Raw genomic sequence first — 13,399 nt, 5'->3', positions numbered from 1 at the left:
CTTGTGGAGGCTCAATGGGAAACTGATTTTCAGGCCTCAGAGTTTCATTTATAAGGTAAATACATGCTGCTTCTTACTACTACATTTCCTGGCTATCTCTATGGCACTTATACCATTTGGTCTGCATAATTGTCATCACTTCTTTGAGAGGGAAGAGAAAGGTGGATCAGGATGAACATTCCTTGAGACTCTATTATGTGCTGTTTATTCTTCAGGATTTCTAATTTACTCCTCACAACAGTTTTGTAAGGAAAGCATCATGATCCCCCTGTTACAGATGATAAAGGGGAGGCAGGCAGAGGCTAAGAAAATATTCCAATATCGCAGGTGAGGTATGGGGCAAGAGTGAGGTCCTAGTTTTTACCTTCAACATGTACATTCTCAACAAGGCAATATTGGCCCCCAGGGCCTGAAAATTAGTTTTTGGGTATAGAAGGTTGGTAGATATTACAATGATATTTAGCACTACACATAACTACAATAGATATCTAACAGTTCATCCCTCTTATTAAAATTTCACATCCTGGGGAGAAAGGGTATGAAAGGAAGGAAATGTGTGTAAAAGTCCTTCACAACAGAGACAGTAATGAAAGAAAGCTGCTAAACATTGTACATACCCTGCGATCTCTTGTGTAGTTGATGGGCCAGCTGACCTTTGGACCTGGATACGTTATACTCCTTCAACTACACCTCTCTCAATTATGATGATGACGGTGGCGGTGATGATTGAAAGAGATAACTCCCTCTTCTGCCAAGAGACATTCATATGGGCACACGTGAAAAGAATGGATTTAAAGGTGAAAGGCAGACAAGTGATTGATGAGAATAACTGATGTTTTCTTTCCAATAGATTAACTATAGGGTAGGAAATTAATGTTAGACTAATGTAACTAAAAGGTACTTTAATTTCCATTTCCTTTAGCCTAACATTTACTCAAGTCACATATTACTTAATATATAATTCAGATCAGATTTTATAAACTTAGGAAAAGTTAAATAAATTAGGGAAATCACATTATGGAGGCCTGCTCAGTAATAGAAACTGGAATTTCTCAAATTCATTTTATCTTGAAGCCACCAGAAACTTATATGCTATTATCTCCTCGGGTGCTCACAAGTAATGCTGCTCAGAATATGTTCAATTTATTTACAAACTTAGCTGTATTAATTTTAAAGTATTATATTAAAAATTTAAAAACATTCCATGGCGATATGAGGAGACTAAAATATATATTTGCAAATTACATACATCTATTATCACGGTATATGAAGCATTCCGAATAATAACCAATATGGAGAAATACCCTAACGATGATGTGGCAGAGGTACGTTAAATATGCTCCCAATGATCTTTGCCTCCTGGTGTACATTCATTGGTATGATCTGTTCCATTGTTTGTGGGCTTTAATTAATGAGTAGGCTCTAACTGATATCTACAGTGCTGTAGTTTGAAAGTGTTGCCCAAAGTTTGTGTGTTAGAAACTTTGATCCTCATTGTGGAGGTGCTGAAAGGTAAGACATTTGAGAGGTGTTTAACTAATGAGGACTCTGTTCTCACAATGCAATTAGTTGTATTATTGTGGACGGGAGGAACTTCCTTATAAAAGAATGAGTCTAGTCTGTCTGTCTGTCTCTCTATCTCTCTACCTCCCTTTATCCAACTCTCCCTCCTCTCTTCCCTTTCTTTTCCCCCTTCTTTGCCCATTGACCATGGAATAATGAAAGAAGGACCTGACCAGATGTCAGCCCCTCAGTCTTAGACTCTCCAACCTACACAGCTGTGAGCCAAATGAATTTATATCCATTATAAATCTCCTAGTCTGTAGTCTTCTATTATAGCACCAAAACAGAGTAAATCATAAAATTGGTACAGACGTAGTGGCGTTTTGCTATATTGTTACATAAACATGTGGAAGTAATTTTGGAACTAACTAGTTCTGAGCAGAAGCTGGAAGAGCTTAGAACAGTCTAGAAAAGTCCTTCATTGGCTGTGAAGGGAGCATAAAGGGCAATTCTGGTGAGGGCTCAAAAGAATGACTGTAGAGAAAGTTTGAGTATTCTTCGAGATTGTGTAAGTGTGGGCCTGGGATGTAGCTCAGAGGTTCCGGCGCCTTCCTTGCAAACGCAAGGTCCCGAGTTCAATCCCCAGTACCAGAAATAAAATAAAATAAAGAAAAGGAACGAGATTGTGTAAGTGGTTATGATCCAAATGTTGGTAGAAATATTGACAGTAAAGGCCATTGTGATGAGGTCTCAAGTGGAAATGAGGAATATTATATTGGATCCTGACATAAAGGTCATCTTTGTTTGAATTGATGAAGAACTTGACTGAACTGTGTCCATGCCCTAGGGCGTTACAGAAGACAGAATTTAAGACCAATAAAATAGAATATCTGGCAGAAGAAATTTCTAAACTAAGCAGTTGTGGTGGATGAATTATTGGTCAACTTGAATGGGAACACCCAGCCGAACTGAGTGAGTGTGGTTCTCGGTGTGGACGATCAACTTGAGGATTGTTGCCAAAAGCATAAAAGGAAAATGGAAGGAGATGATTGCACGCTGTTGATTTTCCTAGAGAAGCTTGCCACAGCTGGTTTTCCTGATATCAACTCAGCTGTAATTGGAGGAGGAGCTCAAGTCCTCACTTGAGCTAGGAATGGCTGCTGTTCTCTTCAGTGCAGCTCTGGTCTTCACCTTGAGCATCATTTCCTGGCTCCAGTGCAGATCCCTCAGCCTTCAGGCACAGATCCTTCACCACACCAGCACAGACATTCTGGCTTCCACCACTGACTTTTGGGCTTTCCCAGTGCAGGTCCTTGATACAGACTCATGGAGGACATTGCCTTGGACTCTAGGCCTTTGGCTGGACTTGTGCAGGACACTGCCATGGGATCCAGGCCCTCAGCTGGATTTTTCAGGCCTCTAGCATGGGGACAGATCTCTTGCACTCTTCTAGGGGTGAATACTGTAAAATAATCCTACAAATTGTGTGTCCTGTATGAAATCTATTCCCTTGCAAAACCCTGACTACCACAGCAGTGTAGGATCTATACCAGTTCTTTTAACTGCATTCAGTAAGATGCAAGAGGAGATACACAATTTAAAAGCAGAATTTTTCATTAAAAGGAAAACATAATGTAAATTTGGAAAAATTAACAGCCTGGCCATGTAAAGAATGAAAAGGCATACAAGGGGGCCAGGGATTTAGCTCAATGACACCACGCTTGCCTCACAAATGCAAGGTCCTGAGTTCAATCATCATACTAGACATTTTGTTCATTTCTGACACACTTTAGTGCTTTCCACAAAGGAACTGGGCAATAAGGAATAGCAGGAGTTTCCCCTTCCCACATGGAAGAGTCACAATGGGTAAGAAAAATATTTTTACCTAAGTCTTTTATAACTTGCTTTATTTTGGGTATCACAACCTGAAAACATCCAAGCTTAGTTTGCTAAATTAAGTGTTCAACATATACAACAAGGAGTTCTTTCATTTTGCAAGCTTCTGGAGTTCTCCTTTCCTTCTGCAAAACTTTGACAATTGCTATTTAAAGGGACATGGTACCTTTAGGGGAGAGCTCCTTTAAGAAGATGTTCTAACACTGGACAGTACCTCTTAACAGTTCAGCCTGAAAGTAGGTGTCTAGAGGTAAGATGATGCCAAATCTCATAAAGGAAAATTTGCATGCTGCTGAAGACTTTTAATTTACGATTATGATACTTCTCCAAAGCTTATGTTATAAAAAATGGCAAATCATTTTTAGCAAAAGAACTTGAACTACATCATCTTCATAAAAACGTAACTGAAAAAGTTTTGTTCAATGAAAAGTTTCATTAATAATCTCCATTGTTTGTACGTATCTATTTCTTGCTAATCTACTGACTGGCTATTGTTTTGTGTTTGTTTGGGTACCAGGGATCAAATTCAGGACCTTGCTCTCGCAAGGCAGGTGCAGTGCCACTGGGCTAAATCCCCGGCCCTGGCTATTGTTTAAATATGGGCCAGTCATACAGTGCAGGAACACACCTCTGGAACACAGTGTCAGTAGAGCTAAACTCTTTATTTTTGTGTTTTTAATCTAGTTCACAAATTACAAAGTGTCACAACTTTTCTTGTTGTTCTCAGTTGGTGATACTTGCAAATGCCTGAATTTGGAGATCACATACATGGTAAGGGCAACAATAAGGAAGCAAAAATAAAATAGGCCAAATGGTACACGTGTACCTACTATACTCTTCAGCCTTCACTAGGTTATGTGGTCCATTCTCCTCACATGCATAGACTTAAACCCGGTGGAATATAGAAGTGTTAGTCAATGTTTATATCCATAAAATATATATGTAATCTTTACAATGTTGTTATAAAAATAACATAATGTTTAGCACATGAGAGTAGCAAAGATTTAAAATATTGTACTAAATATTGGCAAGTATATGAACAAATAGACATTCATGTTCCATGGGTTGGGTGGGGATTTATTTTGAAGGTCAATTCAACAATAGAAATAGAAATTTGTAAATATCCGTAAGAAAAGCAGCCTCTGAAGTCCATGAGCTGGCCTGACACTCACAGCTAGGCCATGGAGTTCTCTTGTTGTGCATAAATAATTTCACAAAGTATTAAATTAGACAAGACCAACCTATCACTGTGACGTAGCAAGACACAAACAAAGCCACTCTGTAAGCATGTATGAACACAGAAAATACTGTCTGAATCATAAAAATGACAAAATACTTGTATGGCTAGTATCAGTTACTGCTGCTTCTTTCTCAGTAACAATTTTAGCCTTGGCCTAGATACCAAATCATAAAGTCCTCATATTTCTTGGCAGCTTTCAATCTATATCAGAGCTTCACTTCCTTAAACTTTCACACAAATCAGCTAACACAGCTCAAATCCTACAAATCATTTATAAATCCCTCTTTCTGAAGCACCCCATTGATTCTGCAGGATGTGCATGCGCACACACTCCAATAATAAATCCAACTTGTGTAAATACATGCATAATCCAGGTGGCCTTCAGCTAGAAGGCACTGCCATTCATGATCTTCGAAAAAGCAGTTCCAACTTAAGGGGTTTATCTTGCATAAATATTTAAAATGTTGTGAAAATATGAGCAAGAATGTTCATTGTGGCCTTAATTCTCATAGTAAAATAGATCCTATTCTCATCACCAAGGGACTGATTAAATAATATGAAATATAAAAGAATATATGCAGCTGTTGAAAAGCTGTTGCATGAAAACTACATTACTGAGAGAAATTAAAGGAGACCTAAGCAAGTTGAGGTTATTCCAGGGCCAGAATATTTAGTAATGTTAAATACCAGACCTTATTAAATTAATTTACTGATTCAAAGCTATCTTAATGCAAATCCCAGCTGGAGTTTTTGTAGAAATTGAAAAGTTTCTAAAACTCATATGGAAATGCAAGATTAAATAACCAAAATAACTTTGAAAAACAAAAGTTGAAAGAATCACGCTGCCTGATTTCAAAATATTGCAATGTTATAGTAATCAAGGCAGAGCAGCATTGAGATCAAGTTAATTTCAGAGTGGACCAGGGATTTAGATCAGTGGTTCCGCCACCTGCCTCGCAAGCACAAGGTCCTGAGTTCGATCCCCGGTACCAAAAAAAAAAAAAAAAAAGAAAAGAAAAAGATAATTAGATCAATGGAACAGAATCAAGTCCAGAAGTAGATCCATAAATACAGGGACAATCGATTTTTGACAAAATGCAAATGGAGAAAGAAGAGGTTTGTCAGCAAATGGTGCTGGAATACTTGGATATTGTTACGACTCAAAAATGAACTTTGACCTGTAACTTGTATCATATACAAAAATTAAGTTAAAATGGATCACAGCCCTAACCATGAAAATTAAAACTATAAAAGTTTTAGACGTCGGGTGTAGTGGTACAAGCCTGCAGTCCCAGCACTGAGGCAGGAGGATCGCCATGAATGCAACGTCAGCCTGAACTACAAAGTGAAAACTATTTTCTCATAAAACTAGAAAACTAAAAGTTTTAAAAACAATAACGTACAGACTCTTTGTCACCTTGTTCATGCAGATTTTGTATACACAACACTGAAGCCCAAGTGGTAAAATAATTATTAGTCAGTGAAAATTTAAAATATCTTCTCTGCAAAAGACATTTTTTAGAGAATAAACGTACCACAGATTGGGAAAAATACCTGAACAGTATATATCTAACAATGAACTTGTAGCCACTACATATGAAACACTCTTAAAAATAAACAATCCAATTCTTAAAACATGGGCAAAAGATTCACACATACCTCACCAAAAAATTAATGGATGGCAGATGTGTGTATGAAAAAATGTTGAACATCATTAGAGAAATTAAATGCAAATTAGAATGGTGAGATATGGATAAGAGTAAAAGCACTAACCATATCAAGTAGTAGTAAGGATGTGCAGGAACCATAACTCTCATACACAACTGGAGGAATGTACAAATGGTACAAACACTGAAAAACATACCTACCATATGATCCAGCCATTCCACTCATATTTATCTAGAATAAAAGTACACCTCCATAGGAATACTTGTGAATTCTCAGTGGCTTTACTTCTAATAATTAAAATTTGAACATAAATGTCTACCCAACAGTTCAATGGCTATTGTAAAGTCATATAGTGGACTATTACTTGGCAATAAAAATTAATGAACTACTGAGAGACAACATGGATGAAATTCAATTACCCTGAAAGGCCAGATTCCTTACTTCCACAAGAGTACATGCTGTACGATTCCATTTATATTTAATTACAGAAAGTAAAAATATTCTCTATAATCAGAAAGCAGATCAGTAGTTGCCTGGGGTTATGGGGACACAGAAGTGAGATGGATTATAAAGACACATTAAGCAGCTTTCAGGGGCCATGTATATGTTCATTTTGATTGTGCTTATGCTTTAATATACATGTCAAAACTTATCAAACTGTACACTTTATTCCGTTTAATGTATATCAATTGTATCTCAATAAAGCTATTAAATACAAACCACTGTGAGCCAGGTGTGATGGTACATGACTGTGAGCCCAGCATGCTGGGGAGCTGAGATAGGTGTATGATACGAGTAGAAACTTAGTGACTTAGCAAGACCCTGTCTCAAAAATGAAAATATAAAAAATGGCTGGGGGTGCAGCTCAATGCTAAGGTCCTGGGCTCAGTCCCCAGTACTACCCCAAAGCAGGAATAAAATAGCATTTGGATGATAGCTGACCTTGTAGAGAACAGTGTGAGTAGTTTTCCCTGTGAGTTGTGTAGGCCTTTGGACCTAATTCCATCAAGCTAACCTGGGAAAAGTATCTCCAATAGCTGGTTCACCCTGGGAGAGGGTACAACCTTTTGCTTTGAGTTAACAAGGAACTACAAATATGGTTTGTTTGGTTAGGACACCTTGAATTCAAATCAACCTATAATCATTTTACTACTAGTTTCAATAAGCTTTATTAATAGGGGCAGAACAAAATTCAACTTTAAGTCATATAGTGGATATAAAATATGCAAACTGTTAAAAACAAAGCATTTGGTAGATGTGTATAATACTCAATTGGAAAGACAACTGCAAAAGGAAGATATGAGGTACTAAATACGACAGTTCTATTTTTACAAAAGAAAAAATTTATGCATATTGTCTTAGTTGCTTTCTCGTTACTGAGAGACAGTACTCAACATTCGTATCAGTGAAATGGAAAGGTTTATTTTGGCTCAGTTTGTAGAGGCTTCAATCCAGTCAGCTGGCTTAAAGGCAGGAAAGCATGGCAGAGGAGAAACCACCCATGGCATGGCTGGCAGGAGAGAGACAGATCAAGGAGGGAGATACATCCTTCTAGGCTACACCCCCATGGACCCACCTCCTCAGACCAGACTTCACCTCTCAACATCTCGTTTGGCTTTAAACTCATCAGGGGACTAATCTACTCGTGAGTACAGTATCATGCCCCTATGATCCAATCACCTCCCAAAAGCCCTACCTATGAGCACATGAGGCTTTAGAGGTACAACTAGTAAATCATATTTAAGAGATTATGCAATGAAAGATTACAACATTATATAGCAACTATTAAAAGAAGAAAAGCACTAAGCGATTCAAAAGTATTTTACAGAACCATATTTACTGACATGGAAAGATGGTCACAGTATACAATCAGTGGGGGGACAAGTTACAAATCTTTATAGTATGATCTCGTTTTGATTTCTTAAATGAAAATCTCAAAGCATGTACTTGATAGTTTCACACATAAAGACTTCCTCCACAGCTCAGACCAGGTGTTGTAATTCCTTCTGAATCTCATAACCTCAACCAAATTCCTGAAATGTTTTTTGGGCAATAAAGACTCCCAGGGATCATTATCTTGTAGTTTGAGACAGTAGCCTCTCCCCTTGATTTCTTGTTCTATATTGGTGGAACTTCAGTTATGGGTTCAAATTTCTCCAATTAAGTTTACACTGTTTTAGCTAGTACAAATGTAAACTGGGCTTGCCTGCTAGTGAAAGATTGAGTTCTTTGGACTTTCATTCATGTGACACACACAATAAATCATAAAAAAGTAAAGTATGATTTTGCAAGAGACAGAAAGCAACTATCTTTTAAATGCAAGGTATGAAACAATGTTTAGAACAATTCCAGGTCTTTAGAATACAAGGAACAGATGGATAGAAAAAGGTAGGATATACATTACTTAACTTCCTTATATGATTCACATCTACATCTTGTTTGTTCAACAAAGTTTTGCATTTCTCAGACAAAGAAGTAGAAATAGCAAATAAATACATGAAAAAATGTTGAACATCACGGGTCATTTGAGAGATGCAAATGAAAACAACGCTGAGATTCCACTTCACTCCAGAAAGAATGGCTGCTATCATGAACTCAACCAATAACAAATGCTGGCGGGGCTGTGGGGAAAGGGGAACCCTGCTCCACTGCTGGTGGGAGTGTAGACTGGTGCAAGCACTGTGGAAATCAGTATGGAGATACCTCAAAGAACTAGGACTGGAAGTCCCATTGACCCAGCTATTCCCCTGCTGGGTGTCTTCCCCAATGAATTAAGAGTCATACCACAGCGATATATGTGCATCCATGTTCATAACAGCACAATTTGTAATAGTTAAAACTTGAAAGCATCCTAGATGCCCATCAACTGGAGACTGGTTAAAGAAAATGTGTTTTTTTATAAGATGGAGTACTACTCAGCCATAAAGAAGGAGAAATTAGAGACATTTATAGCTAAATGGATGCACATTGAGCTGATACTCTTAAGTGAAATAAATAGGACGCACATGTGTAACTACCAAATAGTTTCTCTAGGGTGAGAAACTGAAAGTGTAAATAAGGACTGAAATGTACACTAGGTAATGTGAAATAGGAAGAAAAGGGGCAAAGGGGAAGGAAGTGGGAGGGCTAGGGCAAAGGATAGAAGGGAATGGAATTAATCTGAGAAAATGGAAAAATAGGCACAAAATCTTGGTAAATAGGGAGGAATGGAGGGGTTGAAGGGAGGGCTGGGCAAGGGTGAAAAATAAGAACCAAGAGAGACTATGTAAAGGTGCAAATTTCCAATGATGAATGCCATTATATTGTATACCTAAAATGTACCAATGATTAGAATGAATAATCGATAATGCAAAATAGGAAGAAAAGGCCCAAAGGGGTAAGGGTATTGGGAGGGGCAGGGGAAATGAAAGAAGAGAGAGGAATAATGATGTGAAATGGAAAAAATGGAAACAAAGGCTCTGTAAATAGGGAAGGGTGGAGGAGGTGAAGGGAGGGCAGGGAATGGGGAAAAACTAAAGAACCAGGATACATCATGTAAAGGAATAAGATCCCAATGAGAAATGTAAATGTATTGTACACCTAAAATGTGCCAATAAAAGAATTTAAGGGGAAATAAAAGAATAGTTATTGCCAGAGATGGAGTAGATTGGAGAAAGTAAAAGAGGTTGGCCAAAGATTATAAAATTACAACTATGCAGGATGAATAAGTCTAGAGATTTAATGTACATCATGATGACCACAGTTAATAATATTGTATTAAACACTGAACATTTGATGAGAGTAGAATTCAAGGACTCTCATGTTAAAAAGAATATGCAGGTAGATAATTATGTGACGAAGTTTCATGTAGTAATTTCTTCTCTCCACAAACACACACATATACACGCATGATATTTAACAAATATATACAATTTTTATTAAAACTATATGTGCATAGAAATGTTTATGAAATGCCAAAACCACGAGGTATAACGAAATGCAAATAATAATGAAGACAAATAATATTAATGAAATGATATATCAAAAAAAGAAGAGGAATAACAAAAAAATAGATTTGATGGTATTATTTTTACGCCCAGTAAGGATGTAGGAGAAGAGATTTGAGAGGTTATGTAAGGGGGCAGAGAGAAAAAAAGAGAAGAGAAGGAAACACAAGTGAGCATGTGTTTGTGGGGCATAACCTTCCAGGTCACACTTCCAGTAACTTACCTCCAACCAGGCCCCATCTCTTAACACCAAGTCGGCTAAGCCCCCTCATGATAAAATCACCTTCCAGAAGCCTCACCTCTGAACACATAAGGCTTTGGGGGGAATTCCTCATCTAAAGCATAAGACATACTTCAGCCTCACACCCACATTTTGGGAGTGAGAGTGTCTAAGAATGCAAACAAACTGCGAATTCTCGAAGACTGCCTACAGACAGATCTGGGAAAATTTACAACCTCTGCCCAATTCCAGTCCTGCTGTCCTTATCCCACCAAATCCTGGAGCCTCTGTTTTCCTCAGGGCTCCTTGGTGGGGCATCTACTCTGCTCCCTCTAGTGAGGTTCACCTCAAGGTTCTCTGCCAGTCATGAAATTTCAGACTGCTTCCTTATATCCTTCTCCCACTGTCTCTGGCGTTACTAGTTCTTTTTTCTGACTTCACTCAGCTATCTGTAATTTCAGAAGCCTCTGAGTGTTAGAAAGGAGGGTTCCTCAGTTGGTGCAGGCTGTTTCTCTCCCTTCCCCTCCTCACCCTCAGCCCCTGTGCCTGAGAATTGTAATTGCCCTGGGACTCTGAATTTATCCCTCATAGTGATAGCTGATCTGTCTATACTGTAAACGTGTCTCTTCTCAGAGATCAGAACATCAAGACATCAAGACCCCATGCCTGTACAAGCAGCCTACACTTTCTCCCCACCCCCTCTGTCATTATTTTCTTCAGGACTCTATGGACACAGCTGCCTGGACACACTTTTCTAAATCATTGTGCTCAGAGGCTGGCTGTTGCATAGCAACAGAGGCTCAGATCCAAATATAGACACTGGAAGGAGCAGCAGGCCAGGTAATGCTGAAGCTATTTGGAAAGAGGATAAAAAAATTCTATCTCTAAAACAGCCTTCCTCCTCCTCCTGTCAAGCCCTTCTCTCTACCCCTTCCCTATGGACCTAGTCCTATGTGCAGAGCAACCTGTGCTCTGGGCAAAAGGCACCATTGCCTGATCCCTCCATTTTCCAAGCACCGCAGGGTTTCATTAACATGAAAAGTTTCTATTTGCACAGGGCTTGTTTTCCACACAACAGAGGGTGGTCCATCCACAGGACCACCCTGTAATGTAGAGCTGTCAGTCCCCTCCCTTAACAGGAGGAAACTGTTTCATCAAGATATGAAGAACCAGCCTTGCCTATCCTCAAAGGCAGCTTACACTAATTCAGGAGGACGGCACAGAACTGGGATACAGCAAGCCTGAGTTCTAGTTCCAGTTTATGAAATCACGTAAAAATTCTCTAAACAATTGAGGTCAGCATCTCATTGAGACAGAGTTAGTGATCCAGATTCTCACAATCCAGTGTGTGGTCTTTGCCTTGAGACACCAGCCTCTTGATAGATTTCCCTCCAATTTAGGGTGGCTGCTGCATATAATATCTACCTTCTGCTTCCCAACATGCCCCTACTCCCACCAGAAAACTAACCTAATACTTGCTCTCCTCCTAACAGCTAGTGACGTCACAGGCTCCTCCAGTTCCTAGCCACTACCTCACTCAACCCCACCCCAGCTCCTACAAGGCCCACCCCAGCTCCTATAAGAAGCACTCCCCATCCTGGCCATACTGCTTTTGTCTCTCCTTTGTTCAGAGACAGCCCGGCAGATTGTCCCTACAGTAAAGGCTTGTTGTGGCCTGGTCTGGTCTTGGTTTTTGGCTTTTATACCTGACACCACTCACCTGCCATTCTTTCTTGCCTGCCTCTCAACTGGAAGTGGCTGTTTTGTGGGTGGGGTATAATCTCATTCAGGACCACAGTTTTATTCATTTTTTACATCAAGCTCCCCTTCTTTCAAGGCCTCCCTTTGAGCTGACATTTTCTTAGCATCCCCCCTCCACTTAATTTCCAGGAAGCATACATCCTTACTCACAGAAGAAGCACATCTTGGTCCACAGAAAGTGATTCAGAGAGTGAAGCTGGCATAGATCCAGGGCTGCCTCTTCAGTTGGTACCTTATTAAGAGCAGGGTATTATTAATCATTTGCCACATCATCACTTGATTCATCAATTTTGGTGGCAGGAACAGAAATCAGCAACCCATGTAAGCTACCCTGTATACTTTTCGTTTACCCTCAAGTTACTCATAGAAGTATGGTTTCCTTTTATGCTCTTAGAATGCAAGGTACTCTAGAGGAACAAGAGCTGTGAGTTTGTAAGTTTAATGACTATATGAAAGCACTCTTCCAAAGGGGATGACTGAGGAAAGCAAGTGCTCAGATTGCCAATAAAGACAAAAGCTATCAATACAGTACACGGTGCTACATTGAAGGGAAACAGGCTTTTTCATATACTGTTAGTGCCAAATTTGTATATACATTTTTTTCTAGGCCTATATTAGAACTTAATTATTTGAATGGCCTTCAATACAGAAGTCCTGTTTTCATCCACAGGTGAGTTTTAGCTGAAGCTTTAGAAAGGATTCTGAGGGTGATTCTGGTCTGCATCCAGATAAAAGTACCTTTGCTTAAGGGTTCTATCAAAGAGCCACGTGAGTTCCCTGATCTAGAGAAGAAAGGCAGGAAAATTTATGGAGCTGTTTGTTTAGAGGGTCCAGATCCATTTTTTTTCACTTCAACTGCTGAAATAACCCTCGTAGGAACACTGTTGCTATGCTCTATTCATCTCTTCATGGATGCATGTGACTACAAATCCTGCACTCCTAACGGTAGAGCTGAATGGCAAAGATGTTGCTCACCAGCCCCACTATCAGAGGCAAGGAGGGAGCTTGCCAACCAGGGCAGGTTGAGGTTGAGTTGCTGGTGGAAGATCGGTAGCAAGTGTGTCAGGAGTCATACTGTTAAGGTGATTAAACTCTGTTCTCTTTATGTTTACCTTTCTTGCTGTA

At 39.2% G+C, this 13,399-nt stretch overlaps 1 long non-coding RNA gene across 1 annotated transcript in view; it reads right to left on the bottom strand.

Moving 5' to 3' along the window:
- The window catches only part of LOC147822531 (uncharacterized), a 50,787-nt gene that overhangs the window by 18,726 nt on the left and 18,662 nt on the right, over positions 1 to 13,399 (bottom strand). The window contains exons 4-5 of the long non-coding RNA XR_015445593.1: positions 12,425 to 12,506; positions 618 to 748 (exon numbers count right to left, since the gene is read on the bottom strand). This is a non-coding gene — a long non-coding RNA (uncharacterized LOC147822531). The remainder of the gene's footprint in view (positions 1 to 617; positions 749 to 12,424; positions 12,507 to 13,399) is intronic.

Source organism: Heterocephalus glaber, unplaced genomic scaffold (genome assembly GCF_053883595.1).
Source record: "Heterocephalus glaber isolate CG9 unplaced genomic scaffold, H.glaber_assembly_v1.0 deba00001613, whole genome shotgun sequence".
In the NCBI taxonomy this organism is placed as follows: Eukaryota; Metazoa; Chordata; class Mammalia; order Rodentia; family Bathyergidae; genus Heterocephalus; species Heterocephalus glaber.
Note: the sequence above shows the minus strand (reverse complement) of the source record. Positions and strands in the feature narration are given on the sequence as shown.